Genomic DNA, 23,161 nt, shown 5'->3' with positions numbered 1-23,161 from the left:
TCCCTGGAAACTTTCAGGGATTAGGAAGTCCAGGACAGAGGGCTGGCAGGACAGCATAACAGTGTCAATGTTGCATATTTGGCAGTAATAACCGATACATAGTGCACACAATGCATCCAGGTTCCGTGTTGACTCCGACGTGTATGAATTCATTTCATCCTCACAGCACCACTTGGGTCAGTACTACTCTCAGCCCCACCTTATAGATGGGAAAACTGAGCTGCAGGGAGACTAAATTGCCATTTCCTAAGATTGACAGCTAACAGGGAACAGAACCTGGATGTGAACCTTGGCGGTAGAGCTCCAGGAATTGCTTCGTGGTCACCAAGCTATAAGGGCTCTCCAGCAGCAGTTAGTATACAATGAGACTTTTATAGGAATCTTTAGTGAGCTTTGCTGGTAAAGAAAATGCTAGAATTGCTTCTGAATGACTGTTACTTATTTAGAGTTTGTCACCTTTTCTTCCACTGCTCAATTTTTTTTTTTTAAGTAAGAACTCATAAATTACATGAGCAATTATTCATCTTGACAACATAAATAGCCGCAGAACTTCCTTCCCATTCATTTATTCAGCTGAGTGGTGAGGTCACTGTATCTGCTGTGAGCTAGGACAGTGGAGATTATATGGAACCACTATTTCTGTCTTTATGGAAGTCTTCCATCCTGCAGGGAAACAAGAATATGCATGTGAATCCCAAAAGGATCGTGTATGTGTTCGGGGGGATGGCATAGACACTCTGCTTACTGGAGACTGAGCTTCTGATGGAGCTGGAGGGACAAGGGAAATATCATAATGAGGATTAGGTGGATTTTGTTGGGAGCAGAGAAGCAACAATGCAATACTAGCCCAGTGTGTTAGTGGGGCGGTATACCGCTCAGGGGCTACGAGAGGGGATTCTGGAGCTAGACTGGGTTCAGAGCCTGTTCCCATTCCTTTTAGCCTCAATAATTTTTCATCTGTAAGGAGGTAGAAAGAGGGAAAGAGAGTTTCAGTTGGGATCCCAACAGGACACCGATGGAGTATTTAAATGGATAAGAGGAGGATGAGTTATTTACAAATGATAGTGCAGTAACCCTGAGCAGTGGTGGTTCAGGGAGGGAATGGGATATTATCCTCCGACCTCTGGGACTGAGGGGACAGGTCGGTCACCAGAGCCAGCAAACAGTGTAGAGGAAGCCACCTCTCACGGAGCAGTGTGGGTCAGGTGAGGGCACGGTTAGAAGGAACCCCAGCACCAAGGAGCCAGCACTGCAAATGCCTTCTCTCGGCTCCATCCCTTGGACCCCCTGCCTGGCCCCGCCCCTCTCTCCCTATTGGCCAAGCCCAACTCACGTCTCTGTCCTTGCATCCTTGGGAGCGTGCTCCCAGATGAAAGCTGGTGGTGTGTGGATCTGGAGGGGCAGACAGAAGGTATCTGGCTCAGAGTGGAAGCACCACTCTGAGAAGGGCTTGCTGGTGCTGAGTCTTGCCAGTTCTTGAGAACTCTGTGTAGGAATGAGATTTGGTTGCCAGGGCATTGGGAACCAGGAGAGTTTCGGAGCACAACGGTGACATCATGAGAGAGCAAAGCAGCCCTGGTGTCTGAGGTAGACTCTGAGGCAGAAAGAGTAGATGCCGGCAGAGAGGTGCTGGTTAGACCTTCAGGCTTCCCTGCCTCATCCCGTTTCGGTGCCCTCCTGCGCTTTCTCCAGGCACCAGCTGCAGCTCTCGGGACATTCTCTCCCATCTCCACAGGCAGCGGCTCCCATCTACACCTTGCAGCAGGGCTCCTCCCAGAGGGAACTTTCTAGGCTGACTCCCTCTTTCCTTCCTTGCCTGTGGTTTTAAGAGCTGCTGTAATAACTGCTGGCTGGTTGGCCACGGACTTTTCAGAAAGAGCTGCATCTAAAGCAGCTCCCCGAACCACAGTGTTGGACCTGTCATAGAGCCGGGGCACAGAACTCTCTGCTGTGGAAAGAAAGTTAATGTGCCTCATTATAGCCTGATGCAGAGATTCCCTCTGACAGACATGTGCGGTAATGGCTTGGAATGAACACACTCCTAGGAACGGTCGGAAAAGAGACTTCTCATTGTTCCTCGGGCCCATAATTCATTTGCTGTAAAAATGACCGAGTTGGTTGTGCTACACATCTCCTCTCTGAACCACGCTTTTATTGGATCAACGCAAATATACAAGAAAGAGCATTTTCCGAAAGAAGCTACCCAATGCCTATATGGGAGCTTGAAAAATCAAGATGTCCCTGTAGCCAAGGCCAAGGCTTTAAGGGGTGTTTCTTTGCTCTCTGACAGTTGTATGTATGTCTGCTTTGCCATAAAGAACTTGACCCTGTCTTTCCTGTAATTTTTGTGTGGCAGTGGACCGTGGTGCTGAGGGTCACTGGGAAACCAGCAGCAGCTTCCTCAGGGACCAAACGGATTTGTTCCTAACTCTGCAGAGTTGGGCTCTGGAGGAAGATTCCCACCCAGGGGATGGCTCACGAGTAGGTAAGTCTGGATGTATTAGTTATTTTTCCTTCCAGGAGGTTTGTCCTAAGCCTCTAAACTCCAAACCAGGGCGGCGTTGCTTCCTTCCTTACAAAAGCAATTACATGGCAAGACATTATGTTTCTTTCTAGAAAGTCATCCATTCATACTCCTCTTATCCAAATTATAGGCCACTCAGAAGGCTGGCTGATTGCAAAGAGTCTGGATTTGGGGGTGGGAGGAGCGAAAGGACCTTATTTTCTGATGAACACAGATGAAGTTGCAATTTACCATTTTCAATCAACAGCTTTGGGAGACATCAGCAAAGGTCACCACAGTAGCCATATTTTATGAGAGAAATCTGAGATCCCTTCATAGAATAGTCCTCAAGGGTACTTTTCTGCCCCTTTCCACAGTGCCCCTCACTTACAGGATGATCTCAGATGAATTTGGGTTGGGCTTCAATTTTGCTTTTAGATGCACATAGAATAATTGCTTTTTGAAACAATACCCTCATGATTAAAAGACCACTGCAGCTAAAAATATTTAAATCAGGAAGCATCCCAAATAAAAGACTTGGCAAAACACATCAGATATGACAAAAATTTTGCTGGCAGGATGCACAATAAATATCAAAAGACTAAACTATACATAAGGCACCGTGAAGTGCTAGAGTGTTGCTGGTACCATTTGGCCCAAGTTGTTTACATCTCTCCATGTAATTGTAGCTAATCATATAAATTCTTTGTTTCAGTTTGAAATCTGTTCAGGTTGACACCTCCACTTTCCTGTTGATTATTTTCCTCCCATCTTCTGATCTCCTTCTGCCTTTTTTTTTTTTTTTTAAAAGGATAAATTGGCAGACTATGAGCTTGCAAAGCAGAGATTTGATTCTATTTTTTTTTCTTTTCTCCATTTTTCTACATTTCTTTATGTGTATTTCCAGCAGTTCCTGATCTTAAGCTCCAGATCCAGCTCAGAGTCTCTCAATAAACTTTCATTTTAAATTTTCACCTGCCATACTGATCTCTCTTCCTCTCCCTCCCCTTCCACCCAGATTTTCCTTATTTCCTTCCCCAGGGTTTCTCCCATTTTACAAGACTTTCTTTTTTTTTCTTAAAGATTTTATTTATTTATTTGACAGAGAGATCACAAGCAGGCAGAGAGGCAGGCAGAGAGAGAGGGGAAAGCAGGCTCCTCGTTGAGCAGAGAGCCCAATGTGGGACTCGATCCCAGGATCCTAGGATCATGACCTGAGCCGAAGGCAGAGGCTTTAACCCACGGAGCCACCCAGGCGCCCCTTTATTACAGGACAGTTTTAAGCTATATACTCTTCCGTGTCATGGATGGATTGTTCTGCGGAGTGGGCTAGGGGGTCACAGCTAGAGTTCATGACATTAATTTCCCCAGTTGGAAGAGAAAGCTTTCACTGAAAGCAGTGCCCTTTCTCCTTTTGTCACTGCTTTTCTAGACCAGTTGGCCAGATTGAAGTTGGGGCCAAAAGAAAGGGTGGACAGTGGTCACCATTGTTCTCTCTGGCTACCCACAGCCAGGAAGTGGTATGCATGGATCGTGAAGTGAGGGCACGGACGGAGGAGATCCAGGAGGGCATGGGGAGTTTCTACACTGCTGGGATCTGATGCTTGAGTCTCTCCCACATTCCTTTGTTGAAACTGTCACCCCCAAGGTGATGGCGTTAGGAGGTGGGGTCTTTAGGAGATGTTGCGTCATAAGGGCAGATCCCTTATGACTAGGATTCATGCCCTGACAAGAAGAGGCCCCCGAGAGCTAGCTTGTCCCTTTTGCCCTGTGACGGCCATCATTGCGGAAGACTGTCCTCACCAGACATGGAATCTGCCGTCCCCTTGAACTTGACCCCAAGCTCCAGACTATAAGAAAAAAAATTCTGTTGTTTGTAAACCACCCAGTTGATAGTGTTTTTTTGTGATAGCCCCCCGCACGGACTGAGACAGACAGGGAGTCGTGTTTGGGAGACATGAAAGGCAGGAACGCGGTGATGCTAGGGTAGAGCAGAGGGACGGTCTCACTGTATCTCTTCCCATCAGTTCAGGGGTTCCCAGAGGCAGTCAGAGTCAGGCAGGGGTCACTGTGGCCACAGCAGAGTTCTCCTACCCCTCAGAGCTCAGCACCCACTTCCTGGGAGCTTCAGTATAGTTCTTAAGTGGGTGTGATCCCAAGGTTGACTGAGAGGGAATTTTACATACGTAGGTCCCAGAAAGCCCAAGGGGATCTAGGAGATAGTTTAGTTTTAAATATTTTCCTTTAGCAACATTTCAATTTATTCAACACCCTCCCCCATGAACATCCTAATGTTAAAACAATAGGACACCAATTTCCATCTAAAACTTTTTTGTTAGTTTCCTGCTTCCTGGGATTTCGAGTGGCACTTTTTCTGACTTGCTCAGAGTACAATGTTCTTTCTATTTCAAACTCCCCTATATGACACCTGGTCTCCATGAGGTGGGTGAGTGCGTGGGTGGGGTGCTCTTTGGATGCCCAGCACTTAGCAAGAGACATACAGACCTGGAACTCAAAAAACATTTTTCAGCATATACCGTGTGTTGATGGCGCAACTACATTTTTTTCCCCCATTTAAATATGTTTTGCTTTCCAACCAGATTGTAGCCACCCCAGGGCGTTTTACCACATCACTACCCAGAGCATGCTGTTCTTTGCATGAGGTTGGTGTTCATTATAGACTTGTTTTGATGATGATTAAACTCCACAAGCATTTTATCGAATCCCTTCTCTGTGCCAGAGAGTGTGGTAGGTCTATAGAATGAAAACACTGGAGTGGGAGGGGGTGGCGGGAGGGGGGAAGAAACCTGTCCTCTAGGAAGTCAAAATATAGCTTGATAGTAGTAACATACCCCTCAGGTCTGGCAGGGAGATGCACCTTATTCAAATAGCTGTTGTCTGAATCATCATTATATAGACCTGGGCACTGCCGTACCAAGCCATACCAAACACACACCTGACATGTTTACTGCAAGGCTGGGATTGAAGTTAAGTGTGGGAGTATTTTAGCCAATGAATTTTGTGCCTACTTCCCACTTAGTAACTTACTCAAATGTAAATTTGAAGCAACTGTCAACATAGGCTCTATGGTGGGCACTGGGCAGAGAGAGAGAGAGTGAGTATTGGCTACATTACTAGGTTTCAGGGACCCCCTGCTGGGACTCATTCCAACACTGCTTCCCCCCTACTGGGAGGCAGACTCCACTAAGTAAAAGCACAGAGATAAAAACCAAGTGTTACTGTAATGATTAATTTTGACTAAAGTGATTCCGGCTGACTTCACAAACAAATTGACATTTGAGTTGGCCCCTGATATTGGATTTTGACAAGCAGACACTGGAGGAAAAGACCAACTCAGACAAGTGAGAAGAGGATAAACAAAGAGGCAGAAGTGTGAAAGTTTCTGCCCTAGATATGCATCAGAGGCGGAACCACTGGGTGTGGTTTGAACACAGATTTTCAAGGGCTGTGAATGACCTGAGGCTGGGGTCATGCTGTTATTCTCCGGGTCAAATCAGGCCTTTGGCCATATTTTGTTTGGCCTTGCACAAGGTTTTAAATTTTTCTGAGTTGCTGCCAACCTTTAAAAATCGTGAGATTTCACATACACATTTAGATGTCAGGCTTTTCTTGAAAACAACCCGGCGAGACTGTGCCTGCCTTTCCTTAAGGCGACAACTGGCTAGAATTGAATAATGACAGTTCTTCTTAGACAGGCAAGCTGACTTCTTTGCCTTGCCACTGTCCCCGCTAACTGGCCCCGATCAAATGGTACAGGCAGGTATTTGTGTAGTCCCCCTTTGACCCAAAACCTTTACTGATGGCTGTGTTTTGGGAGAGCTGGTGTCTGTTTCGGGGAGCATTATATAGCGGTTGACTGAAACACACATCTGGATGGCTCTTGGGACTTGGCTGACTCTTCACGGAAGGGGGAGTGTCAGGAAGTCATCCCAGATGCTGCTCTGAGGAATCTGGTTCATCTAATTAGATCCTAGGCTGGTACACCTGGTAGATTTTTAGAGGCAGGGGATAATGACCCTCACAGTTTAAAAGATCGCTTTCCATGGCAACCCACAATGCTTTTGTCAATTTGAGAGCTTGTTAGCGTCCCTAGTTTATCTTCCCCTGGTAAGTGAGTTTTCTTTTCTTCTGGAATGTAGCCTGGCAGTATGCCAACAAGAATTGCAATCCATTTTCAGAACAAAGGAGGAAGTGTATATATGTTTTTTTCTCTTGCATTTCCTTTGTTCAGCTATGATGCCAATCAGACTTCTTGGACCTCTGTGAGCTAACTTTTCGTTTCCCCTTTTCTTGTGGAAAGGTTGATTGCACTGGTGCCCATGTACCCTTGCTGGACTTGGGATGTGAAGCCCCCAAATGCAAACACAGGGAGATACACACACAAAATGCAGGTGTTTATGTTTTCCACACCCACAGAGCCCAGTGAGCTCTTCTCATACATAGGCACACTCTGTGCCTGATGCCTATTAAGAGTGAGAGGTTCCTAACTGACATAACCTTCTTTTTCAGAAGAATAAAATAGAAGGTTACTGAGTCCACGAGCTAATCTGTCTAATTAGATGCCTCTGAGCGAAATGCATAAAATTTGCATGAATTATCTTAACATGCAAAGAATAGGACACAGGAAGGAAAAACTCAAGGAAATTTGCATTTTGGTGAGGGGTGGAGAGGGAGACTCTGAGACTATAATCCAGAAGGTCCTTCCTCCTTTTATGTTTTGGAACTACGGGCAAGAGAAGTGGCCTTGACCTGCCTAACGTCAGTAAAGACAGCCCTCCTATGCTTGGCTTTGCAAGCAGTTCCTCCAAGTGTTGGGTGTAGATTGCTCGCAAAGCAGCCATCAGGCCCGGTCGTGTGGTGACGCGGCAGCTTCAGTTCCGCGGTGCTGGTGGCCTGGGATCTCGGTTTCCGTACCGGCCTCTCGCGGGTTGAGAGGACAATTGCTGCTTGGCCTCTAGGTGGCACTGTTGTATCTATTGTAAGAGGCGCTGCGCTTGGGTTGGCCGCGTCCCTGCTATTTATGATGGAGGAGAAAAAAAAGAGAAGAAAAAAAAAAGTAAAATTCAACTCCCCCCCCCCCCCCCCCCCCCCCCCGCCAGCCCCCGATCTCCTAACATCACAGCCTGCTCTTCCTAGGCACACCTCCTCCGTTCTGTCCAAGGACACTGTATGTTGTTTAACCTCAAATGATTTATTTAAAATCAGCGTTTCTCTGACTTCCTTTGCTGTGTAGGCACAGATCAAGCGCAGAGAGCATTCATTTGAGAGCCTAGGATAGTAGCTGCCTTTCCTGGTTTTGCTACTCCTGCCCCAATCCTCCCATTTTCCCTTCCATGCTGCTGCTGACGTCCACGCTGTGCCAGGGCACAGTGGTTCCTGGCAGCCTGGGGGGGCATTGGGTGAGGTGTGGGGTTGGGGCCGAAGGGAGCAGCTTGGCAGTCCTATGGCCAGGAAGATGGCAAACTGGCTGACATGCGAAACGGAGTGGGAGGGAAGCCAGTTGTTGCTTCTCTCATTCCATTCTTTCTGGTAGTCTAGAGAACCTGTTTCCTCCAGGGCTTGGGCCAAGTGTAAGAATGATAATTTTGACATCTAGTTAGAGGTGGTGAGGCTGAAGGGAGGGATGAAGAGCTCACTCATTAGGGTTGCCTCAGTTTCCCCAGTGCTGAGATGGGGACATCCTACTGACCCAATCCGCAAAGCCTTGAGGGCAGTATTAAGGGTATTTGTAAAATAATAGCAGCAGCAGCAGTAGTAGTAATAGTTTCTAGAGATAAGAGCTAATTTTTTTTCCTTTTTCTTTTTTCTTTTTTTTTTTTTTTAAAGATTTATTTATTTATTTGACAGAGAGAGATTACAAGTAGGCAGAGAGGCAGGCAGAGAGAGAGAGGAGGAAGCAGGCTCCCTGCTGAGCAGAGAGCCCGATGCGGGACTCGATCCCAGGACCCTGAGATCATGACCTGAGCCGAAGGCAGCGGCTTAACCCACTGAGCCACCCAGGCGCCCTTCCTTTTTCTTTTTTAAAGAGCTAATTCTTAAAACATCACAGCATATAATGAATAGGAGGAAGAGATAGAAGGAAAATAGGTAACATGTGCAGCATAAAAAAGTTTGTAAGGACTTTTTCCCCCTAATGTTAATCATTTCATTTCTTCCTCACAGTGTTGCTTTCCTTAATTCATGTGAGACAATACTGGGTCCACTCTGTGACTTTGCTCAAGGTCACAGAGTTAAGGCAGTTGTGTAACTGTAAGATTTTTCCTAACTAGCGATTGTTTTATTATTTTCCTGAACAAATTCCTCAGTTGGGAAGCAATAATATTCAAGTATAACTGATCAACCCTTGCCTTACTTGCTATCCAAGAATAAATCAAAACACTTTGCTTAGGGACAAGCTGATAAAAGCAGCTTTCACCTTTGTTTGTTTTAAAATGATAATTCTGGCTTTATATTGGCTTGAGAAGCAATAACCTTAGGGTTTATTCTCTGTTCACTCTCAGTTTTGCGGTGTGTTTGGTTTTTTGTTTATCATTTGATCTGTTTGTGCCTCAACAGTAACCTCTGTAAAATAGGTTGAACAAACTTTGAACATCTAGGGAAAATAAATTAATGTTTCATGAGTCTAGTCAGGGGACTTTGAATTGAAAGATTCAAGACAAGCATTAGTTTTTATCGTTGTTTTAATAGCAACTTTTTAAGCCCAAACCTTAGGGAATCATGTAAGAATATATGATTTCCTCTGCCTGATTACATCTTTGAGCTTTGTAAAAGTTTATAATGGATGAAATAGTACTTAACAGCTTCATAAACCAAACTGTTACGCACATTTAAATGGTCTTCACTCTTATTATCTTAACTAATGAATTTTGCCAGGCATCTCTGTTATAGCTGTATGATTTATAAAGATTATATTTACTTTTTCTCCTTATAAGAACCTAATGAGACCAAATTGGTTGCATGTAATCAGACACTGGCCTTTTTCATCTCTTCGGGTTTTATTTACGAAAGCTTATTAGAGCAAACGTACTGAGTAATATGCAGCAATAGCTAGGTTTTGCCTAATGATCCCAAACACCCAACACAGAATGCAGATAATGAAATGACAGGCTGATTACAAATGCAAGGAGAAAAGTAAATGCTCTCAGGGCCTGTTTCGAAAATCCTTACCTAGGCAGAGCACCCATTAACATGTTTTCAACCTAAGAACATCAGCTCGTCCAGAGGGCTGGGATGAGACACACATCTCAGAAAATGACAGCTGAGTTCTTTGCTTTATTTTCCCATAGTGTAGGGTTGGCATCTTCTGCCCGCCCCTGGCCCAGGGGACTGTGGCCCTGAAGATTAGATGACCCACCTTCCCCCAACATTTGTGATGAGAAACTATGAGTTCATTCACTTCAACAGCTGAAATAAATAATTGAGACTCCCATCGTTATTTCCTCTTAGAGCCAGCGCAAAATACAACCCAAGTTAGAGTTTAGTATGTGTCGATCTTCCCCTCAAAGACAGATAAGCATATGACGACATAGTTGGCCTCAGTGGCTAACATCAGTGCTGTCTCGTCAGTGTATAGCCTGTTGGCTAGCTCTTAGTCCAGAGTACCTTCTTCCCTCCCTTGTTAGGAGGCTCCTTCCATTTTACTAAGACAAAACATTCGCTGCCCTTCCAGAAGTAGAACTTTTAATATGACTCAGAAGGACCTTAGGGATGAGGGACAGCTTTATTGTTTTCCCAGATGTCAATCTTACATGTTTCCGGTCCTCTGTAATGCTCTACCCTGTGATGACTTGGCCATTTGTAAGACCTTCTCAAACCATGTGGGAAGCCATTTATACATTTCTTTCCATCCTGTACCACCTGCTGGTGTCATGCATTGGTACGTTTATTACTCTTTGGGTGAATAGCTTCCCCTATAGAGTTTCAAAGGGTGTCCTCTCATACTAGTATTTTAAGATTTGGCAAATAAATCTGTTTTCACCTTACTTGTATTATGGAAGATTTTATAGTTTGAGATCATGTTCCCTCTCCAGTCTTTGCATTTCCAGGCAACCGACACCCCAAGACCTTGGACCTCCAGTTGGTTTGTGAAACTTTCTCTTCAAGTTATCCCACTAGGAGAGAAATATTTGGATTATTTATTTAGTGATTCAGGCCTTTGCTGTGGATGTTTGTTTCCTTCACCTAGATTGGACTAAACTAGTCTAGAATAACATATAGTAAAGGGCAAAAGCAATTATGGAATCAGAAAATGTTAGAGGCCGCCCTTACTGTAGGCTGAAGAAAGTCAGGCTTAAAGAAGTCAGGTCATATTATTAGTTAAAGAGAAACCTGCATTGCATGCCGCCAGTTTGGTCTAATTAGGTTGTTACAAGGAGAAAAGGTAAATATAATCTTTATAAGTCATACAGCTGTAACAGAGATGCCTGGCAAAATCCATCAGTTTAGATAAGAGTGAAGACCATTTAAACATGTATAACAGGTCTGGATTAGAACTGGGCACTCAGACCAACATTGTTTACAAAGTCTTGCCTCAGGTCAAATGGACAACTCTTGTTTTTTCATATTATCCACCTGTGGTTAGAAGTTCAGTCAAAAAATATCAAGAGTAAAACTGTAAAGTAGGCTATTCTTTCCTTCAGTACTTTTCCATTCCCCATCACGTCTCCCCATTCTGATGAAAGGTGTGCCTGGTCGTGCTCTTGCCAAGCACGCAGGCAGGGGCTTGGTGCTACTTCCTGTCTGCCTCTGGCCACCAGATGCATCCCTGTGACTCTGATGGGCTCTACTTTTTTTTTTTTTTTTTTTAGATTTTATTTATTTATCTGAGATAGAGTGAGAGCGAGCAAATGAGAGAGCACAAGCAGGGTTTGGGTAGGGGGAGGGGTAGACTGCCCAACACCGGACTGGATCCCAGGACCCTGGCATCATGACCTAAGCCGAAGGCAGACACTTTACCGACTGGGCCACCCAGGCGCCCCTGGGCTGGACTTCTTGTAACTAACTATCTTTCTTTCTTAATTAACATATAGTATATTATTTGTTTCAGAGGTACTGGTCTGTGATTCATCAGTCTTACACAGTTCATAGCGCTCACCATAGCACAGACCCTCCCCAATGTCCATCACTCAGCCACCCCATCCCTCCCCCCCGCCCCCCCCAGCAACCCTCAGTTTGTTTCCTGAGATTATGGTTTGTCTCCCTCTCTGGTTTCATCTTGTTTTATTGTATCCCAGGAATGGGATACAATAGATACAATTAGAACTGGGCACTCAGACCAATTCCTCAGACCCAGGAATGGGATATAATAAAACAAGAGGCTTGCTCTTTCCCTTAGTTCCATGAACTTGCTACATGGCTCCTACATCCAGACTTCCCATTCTGGTACCATACTCTGACCTTGGGACCCTGAAGGTAACACTAACAGGAAGCCCTATTTTCAGCTGAGATACCCAGAACCCCAAGTTTGTGTTCTTTCCTCTCTCCTCCTCTTATGACAATTATAGAAAAAGTGAATATTGTGGAACTCTGGAAATCCTGACTGCCCTAAGGGGAAGATGACTTTGGACAGAGGGATCTTTTCCACTATCTGTAGCTTTTAGGTGTTGGCCCGGGCTGCAGCTGTGATTCTGAACCCACTTTTTGCACAGAGGCTACAACTCCATCATGTCCCTCCCCCTCTTCAGCCCTTTCTTCCAGGAGGAGAGCATGGGATTGAAAATGATGTCAAAGGCACCTGGGGGGCTCAGCGGCTTAAAGCCTCTGCTTTCGGCTCGGGCCATGATCCCAGGATCTTGGGATCGAGCCCCACATCAGGCTCGCCGCTCCACGGAGAGCCCGCTTCCTCCTCTCCCTGCCTGCCTCTCTTGCCTACTTGTAATCTCTGTCTGTCAAATAAATAAATAAATAAAATCTTTAAAAAAAAAGAAAATGACTGTTAATGCGACAGGACATAGAACTTGTGCTGGGATTAGCTCGAGGGCACCCGGCAGAGGGCAAGTAAAGGCAGGAGCCTTTAGTGGGGAGAGTGCGGAGAACAGCGGGGAGGAAAGCCCCACGGAGGACGGCTCGTCCAGGTCACCTCATTGCTGCCTATTGATCATTTTGTGTCACTTCTCTCCTCCCACGGTTTCTGGTTCCCTTCCTTGTTTTGTTGTTCTGTTTTGCTCTATAGTTTGTAACCTGTTTTCAGTGTTTTTCCTGTTCTGCTTCCTGCAGTGCCCTCGTGGACACATTTCTTCTGGAAACCGGGAGCAGCGTGTCTGTGTTACATTGTTGCCAAGAGGTCTCCCCTGGTGAACTCTCTCTAGTTCTCCACTGAGGGTGGCTGGCTTTAGCTGGTCCTTGCCTTTGCCCAGGCTGTTTGGGATTCTGAATGTGAAGCAACATTTACTCCCTTTGCATTCAAGAGTACATAACATAGCATTTCAAGGCTTGGTATCTGCTCTTTCCATTGGAAGCATGTGAGTCTCAATTTATTCCCCAAACTTCTTATCTCTATGTTTATGGGAATCTTGTAACAACAATGGTGGATGTTGTCATCTGATTATTACCTTGAAGACTGTGGGGATATCTGCAGGGCCTGCCTCCTGCGGCTCTTCAAACTGCCTGCCTGAGGGAATGTTCCAAGCACCTGATGGTTCTACCCCTCTTACGATCCCAGACTCAGGAGTAGAGATGCCATTAATTCCTCCTTTCCAAACTTCACCCTCTGGTTGAAGAATGCCTTGCACACAAGGGGCACTCAGTTTTCTGGATGGGCTTGTAAATCTCAGTCCCTAACTCAAATGTCCCCAGTACAGATTTACTGTAATTTAAGAAAATCCAGTACATAAAAGTAGAATTTACAGCAGCATATATTATTTGTATTACAAAAGGATTTATCACAGGACTTCCTTTAATAGGAAACTTCTCTGGTGTATTCAAGTTATTTTTGTCGTTTTACAAGGCTATTCAATTTACACAGAAAAAACCAGGAATTTGACAAAGAGTTGTCTTTGGGGTAAGAGCTCTTGATTCTTAGTCAGTGACTAATGGCCCTAGTGGTATCTCTTTTGATCCTACAGTTATGTCATATCGAAAGGTGACTTTACTTATTATTATAAACCACGAGCTCTTAGTTGGTGGAAATGGAGACTATGCAAGGGTAGCTAGGAGGGAAGAAGCAGCATTCTCCTTGGTTCCAGTGCAGAGCCTAAAATCTCTCCCAGGGTAGATAACTTGAATGGAATTGGAGATGCACACACATATGTGCATGTATATACACGTGTACACAAACACACGCATACACACACACACACACACACACACACACACACACACACACACTATCTCTACTTTTTCAGATAGGAAGAAGGCCCAGATGGCCCCAGCCTGAAGCCCTAGAATGATTCTGGCTTTGCTCCCATACCTTCCTCAACCCTGCTCTGACCTGTCCTAAGCTCCGTGAGACCCCATCTTTGCTTCAGGGTGTAACTCTGGCTGGGACCAGGTCATCTGCATTCCCCAGGGCAAGGCAAGCTGAGTTGGCCCAGCTCTGGCTGAGTTCAGCCACTGTGGGAACCCTCCACCGCTGGCTTTCCCCTGATGGAAACGGCCCACCTCTCCGCCCTCTCTCTTCTCCTCTTGAAAGCCAATTTCCTGCTTCAATCTTATTCTTATGAATAGAAACACGGAGCTTGCATGGAGAATGAGAAACTACTGTATCATAGGAAGCAATCACACAGAACACAAAAAGCCATTCAAAGTAATTAAACTACTCCCATCCCCTTTTCTATATTTCTTTTCAGCTCCGCACTGATGGGCTGTTTATCTTTGCCACCACTACAGTGGCAGCGGCAGCAGCACAGGAAACAGGCAAGCCATTTTCTGCACCGGCTCCTGCCGAGAGGGCAGAATTAAGACAAACACTTTCATTCTTGGCTGCCAAAGCATTTTAGCTTCTGAAAAGCAAGGGAAGCAACGCCATCAACCTCCGTGAGGAAATAAATAAATAAAGGCCCCGGGGGGGGGGGGGGTGTGAGTGGAGGTTCTGGGCGATTTTGGACTTGTCTGAGGAAAGGGGGGTGCGACGGGTGCAGATGGAGGGGGTGAGAGCGATGGGGACTCATTACCTCCCAGCCCCTGGAAGCTTTTGTTCTCTTCAGCTGTGCTAAGGAGGCTGCAGCTCGGCTCCCAGCTGTGCAGAAGCTTGCAAGCGTCTCAGAGTGTCGGAGATGGCAACGTGACTCCAGCAGGCGTTGCCCCAGGGGGACGCAGTCCAGGAGGAAAGTGGATCCCCCTGGTTCCAACTGAGCAGGACTGAGTTAACAGGGCCCCCGTGGGAACACCTGCATCGCTGCTCTTTGCAGATGCAGGGAGAACGAGCGAGAGAGAGCGAGAGAGAGAGCTGAGAGGTTTGCCTGAGGGCTTTCATGGCTTTTTCCCTTGCTTGTTCTGGCCCTGGAGTGCACACCTTGGATGGTGTTACGTCATGGGGCTTAAAGCTGGCTCAGTAGCATCTACCCGTCCACCAGCTCAGCATCACAAACACATCTGGAATGTGTCTGTTCTCTTGAGAAAAATCAGGGTCTCATCAGAATAGGTGGTGTTCGGACACTGGTAGCAAAGCTGGAGGAAAGCGGCCAGAGAAAGGGCGTCTGAACTGTCAAGAAGACAGTCACTCGGCCAGCAGCACCAGACAGGAGCCGAGGTGTCACAAGGACTTACATGAGAACCCTCTTCACAGCGGGTTCTCCGGGGCATGCGCTGGGCTGCCTCACAGCATAAACCCTTCCCATGTGCTTTGCCTGAGTACTGGCTCTGCTTCTGCCCTTTCTGGGGCTCAGGGAACTTGGATACAATAGATAACGTGGTCTAGATGGAAAATTTTGCAGAAGATGTTCCAAAAAAAAAAAGGCCAAATCACACTGTGTGGACCATCTGGCATCTACTTGAGACCTAAGTGATGGGCAGGGCACTCCGTTCCTGGGGGCTGGCCCATGCACCATGGTAGCCAGGAAGGCAGGCGCACAGGAGGTTTAAGTTCCTATTTTAGGAAGATGTCCATTTCAGTGCAGCCCCAGAGGCCCTGACCCCGTTCCCTCCCTGGTCCCGTGGATGCCCGCCTCCCTGAAGAGTTTCCTGTTGGGTCTACTCTGGGGAGCTGGCGCCTGGCCCATTCCCTGCTGACAGACCTGCCGTATTCAGCATTTGCTTTGCATCTGTCATTATCTTTTGTATGTGAGGAAGTTTAATGTGCAATAAATGTAAATGGGCAATGTATATTCTGTGTTTTATTAACTCTCATTTGAGACTGTTCTTGCCAGCCACTGATCTGCTTTGCCAGGATTCATCAGCAAGACATGCAGTGCTAAGTTTTTTTCCCTTGCCTCATCTCATTTCTGAGAGCTGCTTTTTCACTCAAGGTCTGTTTCTGCCAAGGCCCCTGTGCGTTCCTTTGGTTTCCACGATGGCAGGGACACCCACACTTCAGAGGGCAAAGCCTTTCTGAGATGGTTCGCTTCAGCCATTACCCAAATTTGGGGAGAGGGCAGTGGAGAGGAAGGTGTCTTATATATCCATCATCTATCTTATCTGTGAATATTTCACCAGATAAAGAACTACAAAAATCTTTCCTGAATTTCAGTAAAATCAAATGTTGCTACCTAGACAGAATCATTAAATCCTTTCCCCCCATTTAAACATTTTTTAGAAGGAAGTAGTCATGGGCTGCCTGGATGGCTCGGTTGTTTAAACGTCTGCCTTGAGCTCATGTCATGATCTCAGGGTCCTGGGGTTGAGCCCTGTGTGGGGTTTTTCTGCTTCTCCCTCTTTCCACCCCCCACCCCCACCTTGCGCTCTCTCAAGTAAATACATTTTTTTAAAAAAAGGACCTATTCTTGCAATGATTTCATTTGCTTTGCATTAAGTGTTCAATATACTAACTGAAAATGATAATTCAATTTATTCTTTTAGTGGGAATCCTTGTAAGGTACAAGAGAGGTGGGGCAATGCCTTTTGAGAATTAAATTGAGTCTATGGGGACAATGGCAAAACATCTCAGGATTCTTGGCTCTCTCTCGGCAAGTGCATTGACATTTGAAAGTCCACGGGGTAAATGTGCCTCCTCACATATTCAGTTTGCTACTTAGGGTGGCTTCAATAATGGGCACAAATTTTGATCCTGACTTTTGCATGAGAGATGGGAGTAGTAAATCAATGGAAATTGTATTCTTTTTCTTTTTTCAACATATAATGTATTATTTGCTTCAGGGGTACAGATCTGTGAATCCAGTCTTATACAATTCACGGCACTAACCATAGCACATACCCTCCCCAATGTCCACAACCCAGCCACCCTATCCCTCCAACTGCCCTTCCCCTCCAGCAACCCTCAGTTTATTTCCTGAAATTAAGAGTCTCTTATGGTTTTTCTCCTTCCCTAGTCCCATCTTGTTTCATATTTTTCCTCCCTTCCCCCCATGACCTCCGCCGTGCCTCTCAACTTCCTCATATCAGAGAGATCATATTATAATTGTCTTTCAATGATTGACTTATTTTGCTTAGCATAGTACCCTCTAGTTCCATCTACGTCATTGCAAATGGAAGATTTCATTTTTTGATGGCTGCATAGTATTCCATATTATATATAATATAGAATACTATATATATACTATAATATATATATAATATATAATATAACATAGAATACTATATATATATATATATGTGTGTGTATATATATATATATGTAAAACTTCTTTATCCATTCATCGATTGATAGACATCTAGGGTCTTTCTTCCATAGTTTGGCTGTTGTGGACATTGCTGCTATAAACATTCAGGTGCATGTCTGCCTTTGGATCACGACATTTGTATCTTTAGGGTGAATACACTGTGTAGTTCAGTTGCTGGGTCCTAGGGTAGCTCTCTTTTCAACTTTTTGAGGAACCTCCATACTGTTTTCCAGAGTGGCTGCACCAGCTTGCATTCCCATCAACAGTGTAGGAGGGTTCCCCTTTCTCTGCATCCTTGCCAGCATCTGTCATTTCCTGACTTGTTAATTTTAGCCATTCTGACTGGTGTGAGGTGATATCTCATTGTGGTTTGATTTGTATTTTGCTGATGCTGAGTGATGCTGAGCACTTTTTCATGTGTCTTTTAGCCATTTGGATGTCTTCTTTGCAGAAATGTCTGTTCATGTCTTCTGCCCATTTCTTGGTTAAATTATTTGTTCTTTGGGTGCTGAGTTTGATAAGTTCTTCATAGATTTTGGGTACTAGCTCTTTATCTGATATGTCATCTGCAAATATCCTCTCCTTTTCTGCTGGTTGTCTTTGGTTTTGTTGACTATTTCTTTTGCTGTGCAGAAACTTTTGATCTTGATGAAGTCCCAATAGTTCATTTTTGCCTTGCTTTTGGCAATGTTTCTAGGAAGAAGTTGCTGTGACTGAGGTCGAAGAAGTTGCTACTTGTGTTCTCCTCAAGGATTTTGATGGATTCCTGTCTCACATTGAGGTCTTTCATCCATTTGGAGTGTGTTTTTGTGTGTGGTATAAGTAAATGGTCCAATTTCATTCTTCTGCATGTGACTGTCCAATTGTTCCAACACCATTTGTTGAAGAGACTGTCTTTTTTCCATTGGACATTCTTTCCTGCTTTGTCAAAGATTAGTTGACCGTAGAGTTGAGGGTCTATTTCTGGGCTCTCTCTTCTGTTCCATTGATCTATATGTCTGTTTTTGTGCCAGTACCGTACTGCCTTGATGATGACAGCTTTGTAATAGAGCTTGAAGTCTGGAATTGCTATGCCACCAACTTTGGCTTTCTTTTTCAACATTCCTCTGGCTATTGGAGGTCTTTTCTGGTTCCCTATAAATTTTAGGATTATTTGTTCCATTTCCTAGAAAAAAAATGGATGGTATTTTGATTGGGATTGCATTAAATGTGTAGATTGCTTTAGGTAGCATAGACATTTTCATAATATTTGTTTTTCCAATTCATGAGCATAGAACTCTTTTCTATTTCTTTGTGTCTTCCTCAGTTTCTTTCATGAGTACTTTATAGTTTTCTGAGATTTTTTTGCCTGAGATTTTCTCAGATTTTTTGCCTCATTGGTTAGGTTTATTCCTAGGTATCTTATGGTTATGGGTGCAGTTGTAAATGGGATTGAGTCCTTTATTTTTCTTTCTTCTGTCTTGCTGTTGGTGTATAAAAATACAACTGATTTCTGTGCATTGATTTTATATCCTAACACTTTACTGAATTCCTATGTGAGTTCTAGCAGTTTTGGAGTGGAGTCTTTTGGGTTTTCCACAGAAAGTATCATATCATCTGCAAAGAGTGAGAGGTTGACTTCTTCTTTGGAGATTCAGATGCCTTTAATTTCTTTTTGTTGTCTTATTGCTGAGGCTAGGACTTCTAGTACTGTGTTGAATAGCAGTGGTGATCGTGGACAGCCCTGTCATGTTCCTGACCTTAGGGGAGGAGCTCTCAGTTTTTCCCCATTGAGAATGATATTCACTGAGGGTTTTTCATAGATGGCTTTGATGATATTGAGGTGTGTGTCCTCTATCCCTACAATGCAAAGAGTTTTGATCAAGAAAGGATGCTATACTTTGTCAAATGCTTTTTTAGCATCTATTGAGAGTATCATATAGTCCTTATTATTTCTTTTATTAATGTATTATAACACATTGTTTGACTTGTAGATGTTGAACCAACCTTGTAGCCCAGGAATAAATCCCACTTGGTTGTGGTAAATAATCCTTTTAATGGACTATTGGATCCTATTGGCTAATATTTTGGTGAGAATTTTTGCATCTGTGTTCATCAAGGATATTGGTCTATAATTCTTCTTTTTGAAGGGGTCTTTGTCTGGTTTTGGGATCAAGGTGATGCTGGCCTCATGAAATGAGTTTGGAAGTTTTCAGCCATTTCAATTTTTTGGAACAGTTTCAGGAGAATAGGTATTCATTTTTCTTTAAATGTTTGGTAGAGTGGGATGCCTGGGTGGCTCAGTTGGTTGGGCGGCTGCCTTTGGCTCAGGTCATGATCCCAGTGTCCTGGGATCGAGTCCCACATCGGGCTCCTTGCTCGGCGGGGAGCCTGCTTCTCCCTCTGCCTCTGCCTACAATTCTGCCTGCCCGTCCTCGTGCTCTCTCTCTCCCTCTAACAAATAAATAAATAAAAATCTTCAAAAAAACCCCACAAAAAACAAATAAATGTTTGGTAGAATTCCCCTGGGAAGCTGTCTGGCCCTAGGCTCTTGTTTGCTTGGAGATTTTTTATGACGGCTTCAATATCCTTACTGGTTATGGGTCTGTTCAGGTTTTCTATTTCCTCTTGGGTTAGTGTTGGTAGTTTTTATGTCTCTAGGAATGCATTCATTTCTTCCAGATTGTTAAATTTGCTGGTGTAGAGTTCGTCTAATATGTTCTTATAATTATATTTCTTTGGTGTTGGTTGTGATCTCTCCTCTTTCATTCACAATTTTATTTATTTGGGTCCTTTCTCTTTTCTTTTTGATAAGTCTGGCCAGGGGTTTATCAATCTTAATTAATTCTTTCAAAGAACTAACTCCTAGTTTCATTGATCTGTTCTGTTCTTTTGGTTTCTATTTCATTGATTTCTGCTGTGATCTTTATGCTTTGTCCTGCTGCATTTAGGTTTAGGTTTCTTTGCTCTTCTTTCTCCAGCTCTTTTAGGTGTAGGGTTAGGTTGTGCACTTGAGACCTTTTTTGTTTCATGAGAAGGCCTTGTATCACTGAATACGTTCCTCTCAGGACTGCCTTTGCTGTGTCCCAATAATTTTTGAAAAGTTGTGCTTTCATTTTCATTTGTTTCTATGAATTTTTAAAATTCTTTTTTAATTTCCTGGTTGACCCATTCATTCTTTAGTAGGACACTCTTTAACTTCCATGTATTTGAGTTCTTTCCAACTTTCCTCTTGTGGTTGAGTTCTAGTTTCAGAGCATTGTGGTCTCAAAATATGCAGGGAACAATCCCAGTCTTTTGGTACCAGTTGAGACCTGATTTATGCCCCAGGATGTGATTTATTCTGGAGAACGTTCCATGTGCACTGGAGAAGAATATGTATTCTGTTTTTTGGGATGGAATGTTCTAAATATATCTATGATGTCCCTCTGGTCCAGTGTGTCATTTAAAGCTTTTTTTTCCTTGTTGAACTTTTGTTTAGATGATCTTTTCATTTCGGTGAGGGGGCTGTTAAAGTCCCCTACTATTATTGTATTAGTGTTGATGTGTTTCTTTGGTTTTGTTATTAATTGGCTTATATAATTGGCTTCTCTTTTGTTAGGGACATAGATATTTAAAATTGTTAGATCTTCTTATTGGACAGACCCTTTGAGTATGATACAGTGTCCTTCCTCATTTCTTATTATAGTCTTTGGCATAAAATCAAATTTTTCTGATATAACAATTGCCAACCCAGGTGTCTTTTGATGTCCATTAGCATGGTAAATTGTTTTCCACCCACTCCCTTTAAATCTGGAGGTGTCTTTGGGTGTAAAATGGATTTCTTGCAGACAGCTATGGATGGGTCTTTTTTTTTTTTTTAATTCTGATACTCTGTGTCTTTTGATTGGCATATTTAACCTATTTACATTCAGAGTAACTATTGAAAGATATGAATTTAGTGCCATTGTATTTCCTGTAAGGTGACTGCTACTGTATAATATCGCTCTTCCTTTCAGGTCTGTTACTTTTCGGCTCTCTCTTTGCTTTGAGGACTGCTTTCAATATTTCCTGTAAGGCTGGTTTGGTGTTTGCAAATTCTTTTAGTTTTGTTTTTTTCTGGAGGCTTTTTATCTCTCCTTCTGTTTTCAATGACAGCCTAGCTGGATATAATATTCTTGGCTGCGTAAGTTTTTCATTTAGTGTTTTGAATATATCATTCCAGTCCTTTCTGCCCTGCCAGGTCTCTGTGGATAGGTCTGCTTTGAATCCAATATTTCTACCATTGTAGGTTACAGACCTCTTGTACTTAGCTGATTTTAGGATTTTCTCTTTGTCTCTGAGATTTGTAAGTTTTACTATTAGATGATGGTGTGGTGATGTATTTTCATTGATTTTGAGGGAGTTCCCTGTGCCTCCTGGATTCTGATGCTTGTTCCCTTTGCCAAATTAGGGAAATTCTCTGGTATAATTTGCTCTAATGTATCTTCTGCCCCTCTGTCTCCTTCTTCTTCTTCTGGGATCCTGATTATACTAATATTGTTTTGTCTAATGGTATCACTTATCTCTCGAATTCTTCCTTTGTGCTCCAGTAATTGTTTATTTCTCTTTCTCTCAGCTTCTTTATTCTCTATCATTTGGGCTTCTATATCACAAATTCTGTCTTATGCCTCATTTATCCTAGCAGTGAGAGCCTCCATTTTTTATTACACCTCATTAATAGCTTTTAAAATTTTGACTTGGTTATATTTTAGTTTTTTTATTTCTCCAGAAAGGGATTTTATTTCTCCAGAAAGGGATTCTGTAATATCTCCATACTTTTTTTTTTAATCCCAGATAGCACCTTGATAATCATCTTTCTGAATTCTAGTTCTGACATCTTACTAATGTTCATAATGATTAGATACCTAGCCATCAGTACTGTCTCTTGTTCTTTTTTTTTTTTTTTTGAGGTGAGTTTTTCTGCCTTGTCATTTTATCCAGATAAGAATAGGTGAATGATAGAACAAAATACTAAAAGGGTAGCAATGACTCCAGAAAAATATACACTATCCAAATTGGAAGAGACTTGAAACTGGGAGGGGCCAAGAAATATGGGGGAAAAAAAAAAGAAAAGACTGGTAAATAGAACAGAGCCACACACTTGATTTTGAGTGTGTTTTGGTCTGTTAGAAGAAACTACCTCCCAAAATTTTAAAGATAGAAATGCACACACACACACACACACACACACACACACACACACAAATAAGGGTAAACACAATGATGGGATGGAATATGAATGTAAAGATAAAAATTAAAAAGGATTCTAAAAAAGGAATTGATAAGATGTTGGTTAACAAAAAAAGTGGGGGGGCGCCTGGGTGGCTCAGTGGGTTAAGCCTCTGCCTGCAGCTCAGGTCTTGATCCCAGGGTCCTGGGCTTGAGCCCCGCATTGGGCTCTCTGCTCAGCAGGGAGCCTGCTCCTTCCCCTCTCTCTCTCTGCCTGCCTCTCTGCCTACTTGTGATCTGTCAAATGAATAAATAAAATCTTTTTAAAAAAAAAAGAGGAAGGAATGTAATCAGGCTGGAGACTAGAAGGAAGCCATGTGCTAGATTTAGGGTATAATTTAATCTGTTAGAAGAAACTCTACCCCAAAATTTTAAAGAAAGAAAACCTATATGTATACAAAAAATAAGATTCAATACAATGAAGGTATAGAATATGACTATAATAATGAAATTAAAAACAATTTTCAAAAGGGTATTATTAAGATAACATAGTTAAAAATGGTTAAAATAGGAAAGAGGAAAAATAAAAAATATGGAATAAGACAAAAATAAAATTAAGAAAAGTTAACTTTGAAAGACCAAGAAATCATAGGAAAAAAGCCATGAATTGTATATGCTGTATTCTCCTAGCTCTGGAGTTTCGCAGTTCTCTTTGACCGGTGAAGTTGGTTTTGGCTGGATATTCTTGCTGATC

At 43.3% G+C, this 23,161-nt stretch overlaps 1 long non-coding RNA gene across 2 annotated transcripts in view; it reads left to right on the top strand.

Moving 5' to 3' along the window:
• The first annotated feature begins 2,360 nt into the window (after positions 1-2,360).
• Positions 2,361-23,161, top strand: part of LOC116581825 — a 208,769-nt gene continuing 187,968 nt past the window's right edge. For both annotated transcript variants that reach the window (XR_004282244.1, XR_004282245.1), the window contains exon 1: positions 2,361-2,485. This is a non-coding gene — a long non-coding RNA (uncharacterized LOC116581825). The remainder of the gene's footprint in view (positions 2,486-23,161) is intronic.

Source organism: Mustela erminea, chromosome 21 (assembly GCF_009829155.1).
Source record: "Mustela erminea isolate mMusErm1 chromosome 21, mMusErm1.Pri, whole genome shotgun sequence".
Classification (NCBI taxonomy): domain Eukaryota; kingdom Metazoa; phylum Chordata; class Mammalia; order Carnivora; family Mustelidae; genus Mustela; species Mustela erminea.
This window is presented reverse-complemented; position numbering and strand designations above follow the sequence as displayed.